General features: G+C 48.7%; 1 protein-coding gene across 4 annotated transcripts in view; it reads left to right on the top strand.

Moving 5' to 3' along the window:
- Positions 1-12,167, top strand: part of GTF2IRD1 (GTF2I repeat domain containing 1) — a 1,036,986-nt gene that overhangs the window by 946,592 nt on the left and 78,227 nt on the right. The gene's annotated exons all lie outside the window — the stretch shown is intronic.

The raw sequence follows: 12,167 nt of genomic DNA on the forward strand, positions 1-12,167 counted from the left end.
AAGGACAGTGTTCTTAGTTGGATAAGCAGTATGTTCTAGATTGTCGCTCCTGCACAAAGGCTGATTGCATAAGGGCTTGGGTTGTTCTGAATTTCGGTTTTTGCAATTGAAGAGTGATCTTGATCCTGGACTCTCATTCGTGCCTCCTAAAAGTTTCAGATCTGCTAGCTAGCGAGGACTATCTGAGTCAGGTGCTTTGATGGTGAGACAGTTGATTTTATATTGTATCCGAGCCTTTAATGGAAACCAGTGTTGATGGCGCAGAATTGTAAAGATGTGGTCAAATAAATTTTTCTCTGAAATCAGGAATGTGTGGAGTTTAGTGTAGATTTGATAGGCATCAGAATGTCTGCTGGAATACCTGCTGAAGTGCTGTTGTTGGCTCTATTGATACAATATTTTGTCAAGTTCATGGTATACAGTAGCCTGCAGAAGTAGAACATTTAAAGGGAGAAATGAGTGAGAGCAGTGAATTAAATTATACACATAGGCTAATATTTTATAACATGTGCCAATATTGGGTGCAGGGTAACGTGAGTGCACTTGGTGCACTCACGTAGCTTGGTGTCCCACTAAACTGTGCCATCTGAGAAGGCCTGCTTTGTTGCTTGCTGCCCACCCATATCAAATTTAGGACCCATTTCACTGTCTGTGAAGGAGTCACCTCTGGCACCCCATTGGACCTAGCGACCAAACTTAAGATTGACAATGAGGTACTGTAGATCAGGAAACCCATTATCCTGTAATTTTCCAATGGTCTGGAACAAGATCCCAGTCCAGCTATGTTAGGCTGCATTCATTCTCATTTTCAGCATGGAGCCAAAAGGTAGACTTCATCATAGGATAAACACATTGAGTCTAGACCATCACTGTTGGTTTCCACCATCCATCCTATACCCTCTCTGACTGAAGCTCGGCTGCACTGGGTTGCCCCAGTATTCTTTGTAAGCATCAGACCAGCAGTCTTCTCCTCTAATCTATAAACAATTGCTTTTGTTTCAGTAACCCTGGTCTCCCAATTACATCTTTTTCTTGCTCTCCACTGCCCACTAAAAACCCCAGTACAGAACTTCACTGCTTTTTAACTGGGCTTCTGCAGTATAAGTCACATGCTTACATAAATTCATACATCGAATGTTGGTCAACAGTGCCCTTCACAGTGCATCTGTCCTTCTGCACACAGCACACCCCGACTGACCATTCCTGTTTGCTTCTCTGTGATTGTATGATACATGCTATGCTGCCTTTTGTGGAGAAAATATGTCTCTTGCAAGAGAGAGTGCAGTCTGTGACTTTAGACTACCCATTCCTCCAATGCCTCTGCATAAAGGCAGGGATTAGGACCCAGTGGACTCAAATCACACAGGCTGGGCCTTATATGTGTCCTCAGTGTCATGACTCTTGTATCCAGTGGTTTATCTGCGGATGTGCTTGGTGATTAGGAACCTTCTTCCAAAAGTTCCACAAGTAAGCATGAATTCCCTTATTGAAAGAGGGATTCACCCATTAGTGTAAAAGAGGTCCCTGTTTTGAATGTGACAGAAAACGAATTATCTGGTGTACTTTGGTTTTACACAAGGCCGCAAAGAGCACAGGGTTCATTCTGAAATACCAGCTGGGTTTGTGCAAAGCCTGCAGAAATTTCTTGTTTTCCTCCTTGTGCTTTGCGGGCACCTGTTCCTTGGTATGCCCATCAATCAACACTGTCATGGAAATAAGCAAAGGACCAAAAATTTCACTTTTAATCCGTTAAGAAAATTTAAACTCAGGGCAGATGACCTCAAATGCAAATGTATTCAGTAACAAAAAAAACATAATCACAGCCAATAGTGATTCGAGTTAGAGACAGACTAACTGAACAGTACTAAAGAACAGCAGAGACTAGAGGTGACTATGACTCATATCCGTGAACATCATGTATATAGGTCAAAGGATTCATAATTTCATAGAGCCTTGAAAAAGCCTAGGCCCACCGACCACGTTGGGGGTGTGGGGTTGTCCCGGGTGAAATGTGTTAGATGTACAGTGGTATACAAGATACCCATCATCAAAAGCTGTGAACGCTTAAGCAAGAATGTTGTAATTAAAAAAGCTTTGGGAGCTTTTTTATAGTACCTTCAATAACGGAGAAAGCTCAAGCGATCGCAATCACAATTGATTATGATTCCATATAATAATGTTAAATAGAAGACTAGGATAACTTCAAGTTTTCATTGATAACTATTATTTAAACCTTGGAATACCAATCAATTGAAATCATGTGAAAGCACTCTTATCAATTAACTAAACATTAGAGGAGTAGTAGGCCCATTCTCATAAAGAGACACATATTTTACCAACACTACTAAACCTTCACTTTAGGGTAATACGGGTGAAATACAGTTTTCTGATGGACACTTCTGCCTGTGTATTCCTCACCTTCTGAATACCCCCTGCACCAGCATTCCGTGGAAATTCTTTCCTAGCTCTCCCACGTCGACGAGGATGTCATAATAGAACGGCTCCTCTCGCGACTCCGAATGAAGTCATCGGAGCCATAACAAGACCTCGTCGGCGTGCTGACGTCAGTTCCCTTTTTTCTGCGCCATCGACGCATAACGGTTTTTCTAGGGGCTCTCCATTTTCTATAGAGAAAACTTTGTATCCTCAAGGAGTTCCAATGGCTACTTCTAGGAAGTCTGGGTTTAAACTCGGCAGAGAGTGTGGCGGTCATATGTCGATCACTGACCCGCATGATGATTGCCTTTGGTGCTTATCATTGGATCACGACATCGATGGATGCCGAAGCTGCAGGAAAATGAATCCGAAGGCCATTAAGGAGCGTGAAGCTAAGCTGTTTATAGCCAGAGCTAAGAAGGAGAAGAGGGGTCATAAAAGAGTGAAGTCGTCGTCTTCTCATACTTCAAAGTCAAGAAAACATAAGAAGTCTAAGAGGAGACATGGCTCTCGGCACCGTTCGTCGAAGGTCAGGGCTTCGAGGTCGAGGTCGCCTTCTCCAGCTAAGCGACTTCGAAGACAGAACTTTGTTTCTCCTTCTCCAACTCCATCTCCACGGGTGACGCCCGTTCCATCTCCGGTTCCGAGGTCGCCGGCGTCGAAGGGCTCTTCGTCGCATGAAGGTACTCTGGCTCCTGCTATGTCTCCGACGCTCAGGGAGTCGCCTCCAAGCCGGGTGGCTTCACCTGTGCGGGCGCCGACCCCGGCTCCGCAGGCTCCAGTTCAGCCTCAGGTGGTTCTGCTTCAGGAAGGTACGGATCCATATCCTCCTTTTCTTGTTCCTGGATCAGACCCTACGTATTTTCTTAATGCGATGTTTGCCATGTTTGCCAGGGCCTCTACTCCATCTGGTGCGCCTTCAGGCGCCGTGGGTCCTTTGGCCTTTAACTTGGGTGTGCCTCACCACTATGCTCAAGCACCCTTTGTGCCATTCTTGCCATCGGCTCTGGCTTGGCATTTCCCGGTGCCGAGGTCTTCCACTCCGGCTCCGCGGACTCCTTCGACTGTCGAGTCGGCACCGCCTCGAATTCGATCGAGTCGAGGTTTGAAGCTGAGGCTCCTCCATCGACGTCATTGATGTCCTCACCGGCGCCGCGCTTGGCGCCACCGCTGATTCTTAAGCAGCACTCTAGGAGAGAGGCGCAGAGACTCCTTGAGGAGGAGGAATGCACAGGATCAGGAGGAAGGAGAAATTGCTGAGTCTGTGGGCGAGTTTTAGGGCTTACAGGAGGCCAGTGGGTCGGATACTTCTCCTGAGTATGATCTCTCATCCCCGAAGGCTGGAGTATTATAAGACATTGCTCCTTATCACGTGGTAATAAGGAAGGCAGCTGAATTGCTTGATCTGCAACTTTCCTCAGCGGAGAGAAAATCTAATATCCTTACAGAGGTTCTTAATACAGCTTCTTCAGCCTCTGAACCGCTGTTACCCTTTAATGAGGCATTAACGGAGCCTATAATGAAAGTTTGGCAGAAGCCCTTGTCTGATCGTTCAGTTTCTCATTCCATCTCAAGAAGGTACAGGCCTGCTCCTGGGGATCCGGCTTTTTTGTCTTCGCATCCATCACCAGAAAGCTTGGTGGTCCAGGCTTCTTGTTCGAAACAATCTTCTGGTTCTTTCCCTACAATACCTGGTGATAGGGATTCTAAAAAAATGGAGCAGGCAGCAAAGAAGGCATTCTCTTCTGCGAGTATGGCTCTTAAGTCCACTAATGCAACCTGTCTTCTTGGGAGGTATATCCATGCTCTGATGGACTCAGTCAAGCAGCTAGCTCCATAGTTGCCTGAAGAGGATCAGAATAATTTCTCGGAGGCCCTTTCTGATTCTCAAGCTGCGGCCCGTCAGGTGATACAATTGTGTCTGGACACTGCTGACTCTGTGGCTCGTGTGATGGGGTCTTCTGTGGCGACAAAAAGACAAGCTTGGCTTAGATCGTCCGGATTTTCTCCTGATGTTCAAGCGACTCTGCTGGATTTGCCCTTTGATGGGTCAAGACTATTTGGTTCAAAGGCTGACTCTGCCTTGCAGCGTTTTAAGGATAGCAGGGCTACTGCAAGGTCTCTGGGCCTCCAGGTGTAGTCCAGGGGATACGGCTACAAGCGGTATCGTGGTTTTGGAAGAGCTGCTTCCTTTCGTGTCTGCCAGCAGACTCAACAGGGCCAGCAGCAGCGCAATCTTTTGTACAAATCGTACAGAGGGAAGAATAAAGGGCGTCTTCGGGGAGCCTCTCGGCAATAATCCTCCTCCTCATCCTCCACTTCTCCTCCCGCCACCGTTGTTACTTCAGGAAAGCAGTTCTAGATCCCCCATCTTAGAACATATTGGTCCGGTAGGGGTTCGGGTGTCCCACTTTCTACAAGATTGGAAACTGATCACTTCAGATCGTTGGGTTTTACATTTTGTAGAGAATGGGTACGCCCTCCCTTTTTTAGAGTTTCCTCCTCCTCACCCTCCTCGCCAAGGTTGGTGTTCAGAGGACCACTTACTGCTTTTGCAGCAGGAAATTCTTACCTTGTTACAGAAAGGTGCAATAGAGGTGGTTCCGGAGCAGGTCAGGGATGCTACTCCCAGTATTTCCTGATCCCCAAAAAGGACGGTCGTTTAAGGCCGATCTTGGACCTCAGGATTTTGAATCTTTACCTCAGGCAGGAAAAGTTCAAAATGTTGACCCTGGCTCAGGTTCTTGCACTGCAAGAGGAAGACTGGATGGTGTCCATCGATCTGCAGGATGCGTATTTTAATCTTCCCATCCTGAAGTCGCATCGGAAGTATCTTCGGTTCACGGTAGGATCACAACCAGTTTGCGGTTCTTCCGTTCGTTCTGACTTCCGCACCTCGAGTCTTTACAAAGGTGATGGCGGTGGTAGCAGCACATCTCAGAAGGTCAGGGGTTCCTGTTTTCCCCAACCTGGACGACTGGCTGTTAAAAGCAGAGTCTCCGGAGTTGGTGTTGCACCATTTGCAAGCAACAACGCGATTGTTGTTCAAGTTGGGTTTCTCGATAAATGCACCCAAATCTCATCTGGTGCCTTCTCAGCCCTGCCTGTTCATAGGGGCAATACTGGACACTACAGAGGGTTCTCGACATTCAGGAGATGATTCCTTTGTTTTACGATGGAGCGGTTGTTCCAGTCCTGAAGGTTCTACGCCTGCTCGGTTTGTTCGCTTCCAGCATACTGTTGGTCAATCATGGACGCTGGCACATGAGGGCACTCCAGTGGTGTCTCCGCAGGCAGTGGTATCAACACAATGGAGATCTCGGGGAGAAGTTCAGAATCTCCAGAGAAGCTGCAGCGGAGTTGACTTGGTGGTGTGTGCAGAGCAACCTTTCTCAAGGAAAGCCCTTTCAGCTTCCTCCATCTGTGACCACAGTGATCACAGAAGCCTCCACTCTAGGGTGGGGTGCTCATCTGGGAGATCTGGAGGTCAAAGGTCTTTGGTCTCCAGAGGAAAGGTTGCTTCATATCAACCTTCTGGAATTGCGGGCGATACGTTTGGCACTAAAGGCTTTCCTTCCTTCCCTTTACGGTCAGTCGGTTCAGGTCCTGATGGACAACACTACCGCGATGTGGTACATCAACAAACAGGGAGGTGGAGTCCACCTTGTCTCCGCTCTGGCCTGTCCGCCCCCGCTTTTCCTGTGGATCGGTAGGGTCCTCCCCAGGGGAGCGCGTACTGCTGCTTCGATTTCTTGCTGCCTTGTGGATTTGTTTGTTATTTCTTACATAAAAATGGAACCGCTATCTGGGGGGTCTGTACGGTGTGGCCGCCAACGTTTTTTTTCTTTCCAACTCCTGTGATCTCTCTCACGCTGCAGCGTGTGTTTCACACTTGTATTCTATGCTCTTATTGTTTGCTAGCGGCCGGCCCGAAGGTTGTAGGCCCATTTTTGTATCTCTTTTGACTTCTGTAATAAAGGTTTCAAAAAAAAAAACAGGGAGGTGTAGGCTTGTATCATCTCTGTCGAGAGGCTCTGCAACTCTGGTCCTGGGCTCAGAACCATCAGATGTGTGTGTTTGCAAATCATCTAGCCGGTGTGCTAAATTTTGTGCGGACAGTCTCAGTTGGCATTACTCGGCTGATCACGAGTAGCGGCTTCATCCATAGGTGGTCCATCCCATCTTCCAGATGTGGGGGTCTCCTCTGTTGGACCTGTTTTCCATCCACGAGAACGCGCACTACCCGTTGTTCTGCAGTCTCCAGTATCCGATGCAGGGAGCGCTGGGGGACACGTTTCAATTGAATTGGAGCTCACAACTCCTTTACGCGTTTCCTCCCATACCCTTGATTCCTCGGGTTCTGAGGAAGATTCGTCAAGACCAGGCCCAAGTCATATTGATCGCCCCGGATTGGCCACGAAGGGTGTGGTACACAAATCTTCTTCACCTTTCATCGCACCCTCCGCTCCGTCTCCCTCTCAGGGCAGACCTCCTCTCGCAGTCGCCGGGGCAGGTTCTACACCCCCACCTCCAGAGCCTGCACCTTCATGCCTGGAGATTGAACGGGGCAACCTGAGTTCCTTCTCTCTCCTGCCGGATGTGGTGGATGTTATTTTATCGTCCAGGCGACACTCCACCAAGTCTGTTTACTCTTCCAGATGGTCTAGATTTGTTAAATGGTGTGGAGAGAGGTCCATTGATTCTTTGAAGGCCCACTTGTCAGATGTTCTTCAGTTTTCACTTTTCTTGGCCCAGCAGGGTTGTGTTGTGGCCACTGTTAAGGGCTATTTGTCGGCTTTGTCAGCTCTTCTATGTTTGCCAGACCAGCCGACTTTATTTAAGTCCCCCATTTTCATGAGGTTCATTGATGGCCTTACAAATAAGTTTCCTCCCACTCCTTTCATTATGCCTCAGTGGGATTTGAATCTTGTTCTTTCCTTTTTTAATAGATTCTCCATTTGAGCCTCTTCATACTTGTCCTTTGAGGCTTCTTTCTTTTAAAACGGTTTTCTTGATTGCCATTACCTCGGCTATGAGGGTAAGTAGGCTTCAGGCTCTTAGTTCGAAGCCTCCATTCTTGACCATTCATCCAGATAAGTTGGTTCTAAGGACCTGGGCTACTTTCCTTCCCAAGGTGGTTACTCCTTTCCATATGGGACAGTCCATTACTTTACCCACCTTTTATCCTCCCCCTCACACTTCCAAAGAGGAGGAAAGACATCATCGTTTGGACCCTAAGAGAGCCATCAGCTTTTATTTGGACAGAACAAGTGATCTGAGACTGGATGATCAGCTCTTGTGCAGCAACTTGGGCATCCCTCCCTACTTTTGCAAAGCATTTCTGCTTAGATTCGGAGGTTAGGAGGGATGGCCATTTTGCTCGATCTGTTTTGCAAGATTTTTTGGTCTAGTCAGGTGAACACCCTTCTCCAGGAGAGGTACGGCTTTGGGATTCTATTCAGAAGGTGAGGAATCCACAGGCAGAAGTATCCATCAGCAGCACAAGTTACTTACCTTTGGTAGCGCTTTTTCTGGTGGATACAGTATCTGCCAGTGGATTCCTCACTGTCCCACCCGCCTCCCCGTTGTCCACCTGTTTCTACCAAAAAGATGCTTTAACTGTTTAACATGAGTGTTTTTTGAATATGTCTTAATCATTCTTATGTTTTAATAGTGGGAAATGCTTGGTCTATTGCTTTCTCTCTATGCTTTTATTGGTTTTGCAATTGTGTATATGTATTTTGTATACTATGTATACATGTGAAAATGTGTCGGTCCGCCCGTTTGCCTCGGTGGCACGGAAAAAATGGGTGGAACTGACGTCAGCACGCCGACGAGGTCTTCTTATGGCTCCGATGACGTCATTCGGAATCGCGAGCGGAGCCGTTCTAGTTTGACGTCCTCGTCGACGTAGGAGAGCTAGGAAAGAATTTCCGCGGAATGCTGCCGCAGGGGGTATTCCGAAGGTGAGATATCCACAGGCAGATACTGCATCCACCAGAAAAAGCGTTACCGAAGGTAAGTAACTTGTTCGTTCGAGCCTTAAACTCAGGAGCAATAAAAAGAAATGCCTAATTGAAACCGCCTGCCACACCCCCTCCCCCGGCACACAGTGGTGACGCAGTAGGGAAGCTTGCAGTAGGATATCAAGCAAGTGGGACATAATACCTGTAGTTATTATTTATGTATTTAATAACTGATTCAAAAAACGTTGTTGCTGTACTATGCTTTGAGGCCCATTAGGGAGGTTTGTGCTAAATTCTTTTGGCATTAAAATATTGATCCGATAGAGACTTCTTGCCTTAGAATTATCCCCAGGCGTCAGACTGAATCTGGACATTTTTTGTAAGATGTACCTCTGCCTGCGGGTAGGTGGCGTCATTTAGCTCTGTGTGGCATAGTCTGCGCCTGAAGTGATGTGTGCTGTGCATATGTAGGCACCACCACAGCACACTGATGACAGGGGCGTAACACAGGCCCCCGCACCCACTGCGATGCGTGGGGTACCCAAGCCCCAGGGGGCCCCCTCACCACAATGCTCCGGCCTGGAAGCTACTGATTGAGCCCCGAGGGAGCCCCTCCACATACCTTGCAGGGGGGCCCCTCAAGTTTAGTTACGCCACTGACTGATGACGTCATTTATTTTCTGTCAGCGCAAGTGCAGATCTGGAGAGAGGTACTCCCAGACATTTTTTCACTGACTGTTCTTCAACTTTTGTCAAAGAGTTTTTCGAGATTTTTCTCCTCATCGAAAGCCTTTCTACCCTCCATCCAGGGACGACTAACGCATGTGTTAATATACAACACTACCGTCATGTGGTACTGCAACAAACAGGGTGTGGGGTTGTAGACCCTTTGTCAAGAGACCTCTGGACATGGCTGGTACATATCCTTGGTGGTTCAACATCTGGCGGGCTCTCTGAATGCCAGGGCAGACAACATCAGCCGAAGACGGATCACGAATAGCATCTCCATTCCGGAGGCGGTGCAAGGTCTCTTTAAGCAGTGGGGAGAGCCTTGGTTAGATCTGTTCGCAACTGCAGATACTTGCAATGTCAGACGTTTTGCATGCTGGAGTTTCCAAGACATCTCGATTGGAGCTCAGACCTCATGTACTCCTTTCTGCCATATCACTCCTGCCAAGGGTTTTCAAGAAGATCAGGAATGACAGGGCCTAAATCATCACTGTGGCTCTGGACTGGGCTCTGGAAATTTGGTATCCGGAGCTAATGAGCATTGCTATCAGTCCTCCGCTCAGGCGGCTTCTTTGGGAGGATCTTCTTTTGCAGTAACAGGGAAGGGTTCTCCACCCAAAACTGTCAACGCTTCGTCTTCTTACATGGAGATTTAGCGGCAACAGTTGACAGCTTTCAACCTTCCGCCCAAATTCTGATATGTTATCTTGGTAGCCAGGCATCCCTCTACCAATATACGCCTGCTATTGGAGCAAGTTTGTAGCATAGTATGCAGAAAAACAGGTTGACCCTCTTTCTGCTCCCCTTTCTCAGGTCCTTCTATTTATTCTTTCTCTTGCCCAGGAGGGCTCTGCTTTGGGCACCTTAAAAGGCTATCTTTCTGCCATCTCAGCCTTTCTGCGGTTGCCAGATCAGCCATTCCTGTACAAATCCCCTGTTAGAAATAGGTTTTTTGAAATGTATTCAACACGTGTTCCCACCTTCATCCTTCCTCAGTTGGACCTTAGTCTAGAACTCACCTTTGAAATGTGCACTCCTTTTGAGCCACTGCACAATTGTCCTCTCAGGCTCCTTACCATCAAGACAGCCTTCCTAGTGGCCTTAACATCATACAGAGGGTCAGTGAGCCCCAGGCTTTGTCGTCTAAGCCTTCCTATCTCAACATCTTCCCAGACAAGCTCCCCCTTTGCACCAGAGCTTCCTTTCTTCTAAAGGTGGTCACTCCCTTTCATGTCGGCGAATCCATCACCCTGCTTGTCTTTTACACTCCGCTGTTTCCCTCTAGGGAAGAGGAGTAACTCCACTGACTGGACCCAAAATGAGCGTTGTCATTCTACTCTGATCACACAAAAGAGTTTCAGGTGGACCACCAACTCTTCTTGGGGTATGTCAGAGCAAAGAAGGGGGAACGCTGTACAATAACGCACTGAAGGATTGTACTCTGTATTAAAATCTGCTACGCACTAGCTAAGAAGCCAGCCCTGAGGGTTTGCGTGTTCATTCGAGCAGAGCTAAGGGTGCGACCACTGCCTTAGCCCATTGAGTTCCAGTCCTGGACATCTGCCAGGGTGCAACATGGGCTTCTCTGAACTGGTTCAGCAAGCAGTGCTTCAGGATGTGCGCTTTGACCGTTCATTCCTGCTGGACTTTTTTGTGTGAAACAGTTTCGCAGGCCCACCTCCGGAGAGGTATTGCTCAGGTAACAATTCTAAGGTAGGGAAATCTGCAGCTAGAAGTCTGTATCAGATAAGTTATTTTCCTTTGGTAACGCCTTATCTGGTAGAGACTCTATTTACCCGCAGTTGCTTAAGATTCACCCATCCTCGCTGGTCTTTCTAGGGAAAGGGTTTTTCCCTTTTCAGGACTCTAGCTTTTCACAACAGTGGTCAGTGTTCTTTGTTGGTCCTTGTCCCTGGTGTGGAAAGTCGTGAAAAGAAACTGACTTCAGTGTGAGGTGTGGCGCCTATATAGGCACCCCACATGAAACTGCCAACTATGCCATGCGAGGCTCGGCTAGTGAGCCCGAAGCAAAATGGCCGCACATTAGTGCAGCTCTGCTGGTCAGGGCCAACATCCGTCAAATATCCTGCTTCTCTCTGGTCTATCCTATGGCTGGCTAACGTGCATTTGATCTCCCTACCTGCAAGCAACGGATCGCTCTGGACGCTGGTACCATCGGTGTGCTGTAAGCCTCAGACGACGTCCTGTGAGACTCGCGCTCTGGCCTTAACGAGAAAATGACGGCTCGGGACCTGCGGTGACTGACGCTGCCCATCGGGACACGCTGCTGCGCAGCTGGAGCCGCTTGCGCCTCCAGTGGCGACATCTCCTGGGAAGCGGTGAGCCTGTGTTGACGTGGGAGCCTGCTTTGTGCTGCGGAGCGGAGCGGCGACCTGCGGTGCTGCTGGCGATGTGCGCGGCCCTGTGGCGGAAGCATCTAGCCTGCGGGTGAGCGAACGACTGCCCGGCGCCGGCGTGCGCTGTGTCCGAAGTGGATGTCCGCGTCGCTGCGAGGTTCTGGCGAGATCCTGGTGTCGTGAGGGGCTGTCCTGATTCCAGCGGCGAGTGTGCTGGCTGCATTGCCGCTGCAGGAGACTGCGCACGGAACGCTCACACTGCCACGAGGTATGTAGGTTCGCCCCACTGCTGTCAGTGCTGTGCCTTAGGTGGGGGTGCTGGGCTCCTCTGCATCCGCCATATTGGAGTTTGGGCGCGGGCTGCGGCGACGGCTGGAAGCAGACCCCTATTGTCTTTGAAGGCTGTTTGGACTGGCCTCACTACATTTGCATCACAGGCAGGGCGCGCAGATGCTGGAGTGGTGATTCTGCCTGTTGAAATACAAAGTTCATTAACAGACCGTTGGCCATCACGTTTTTAGTGGCACATATTTGTTGATGCGCAGTGCATTTGTGGGAGATCTGGCAGTGCACTACAGTGGTGCAGTGTGACAGAGTGCGTGCCCACGCTCGCTGAGAGAATTGGGTTGCCTTGGGTGATCCTCGCTGTCACTCTTTGGCGTGGGCTGCTCTTCTGCGT

The sequence above is a fragment of the Triturus cristatus genome, chromosome 3_2 (assembly GCF_964204655.1).
Source record: "Triturus cristatus chromosome 3_2, aTriCri1.1, whole genome shotgun sequence".
NCBI classification, from domain to species: domain Eukaryota; kingdom Metazoa; phylum Chordata; class Amphibia; order Caudata; family Salamandridae; genus Triturus; species Triturus cristatus.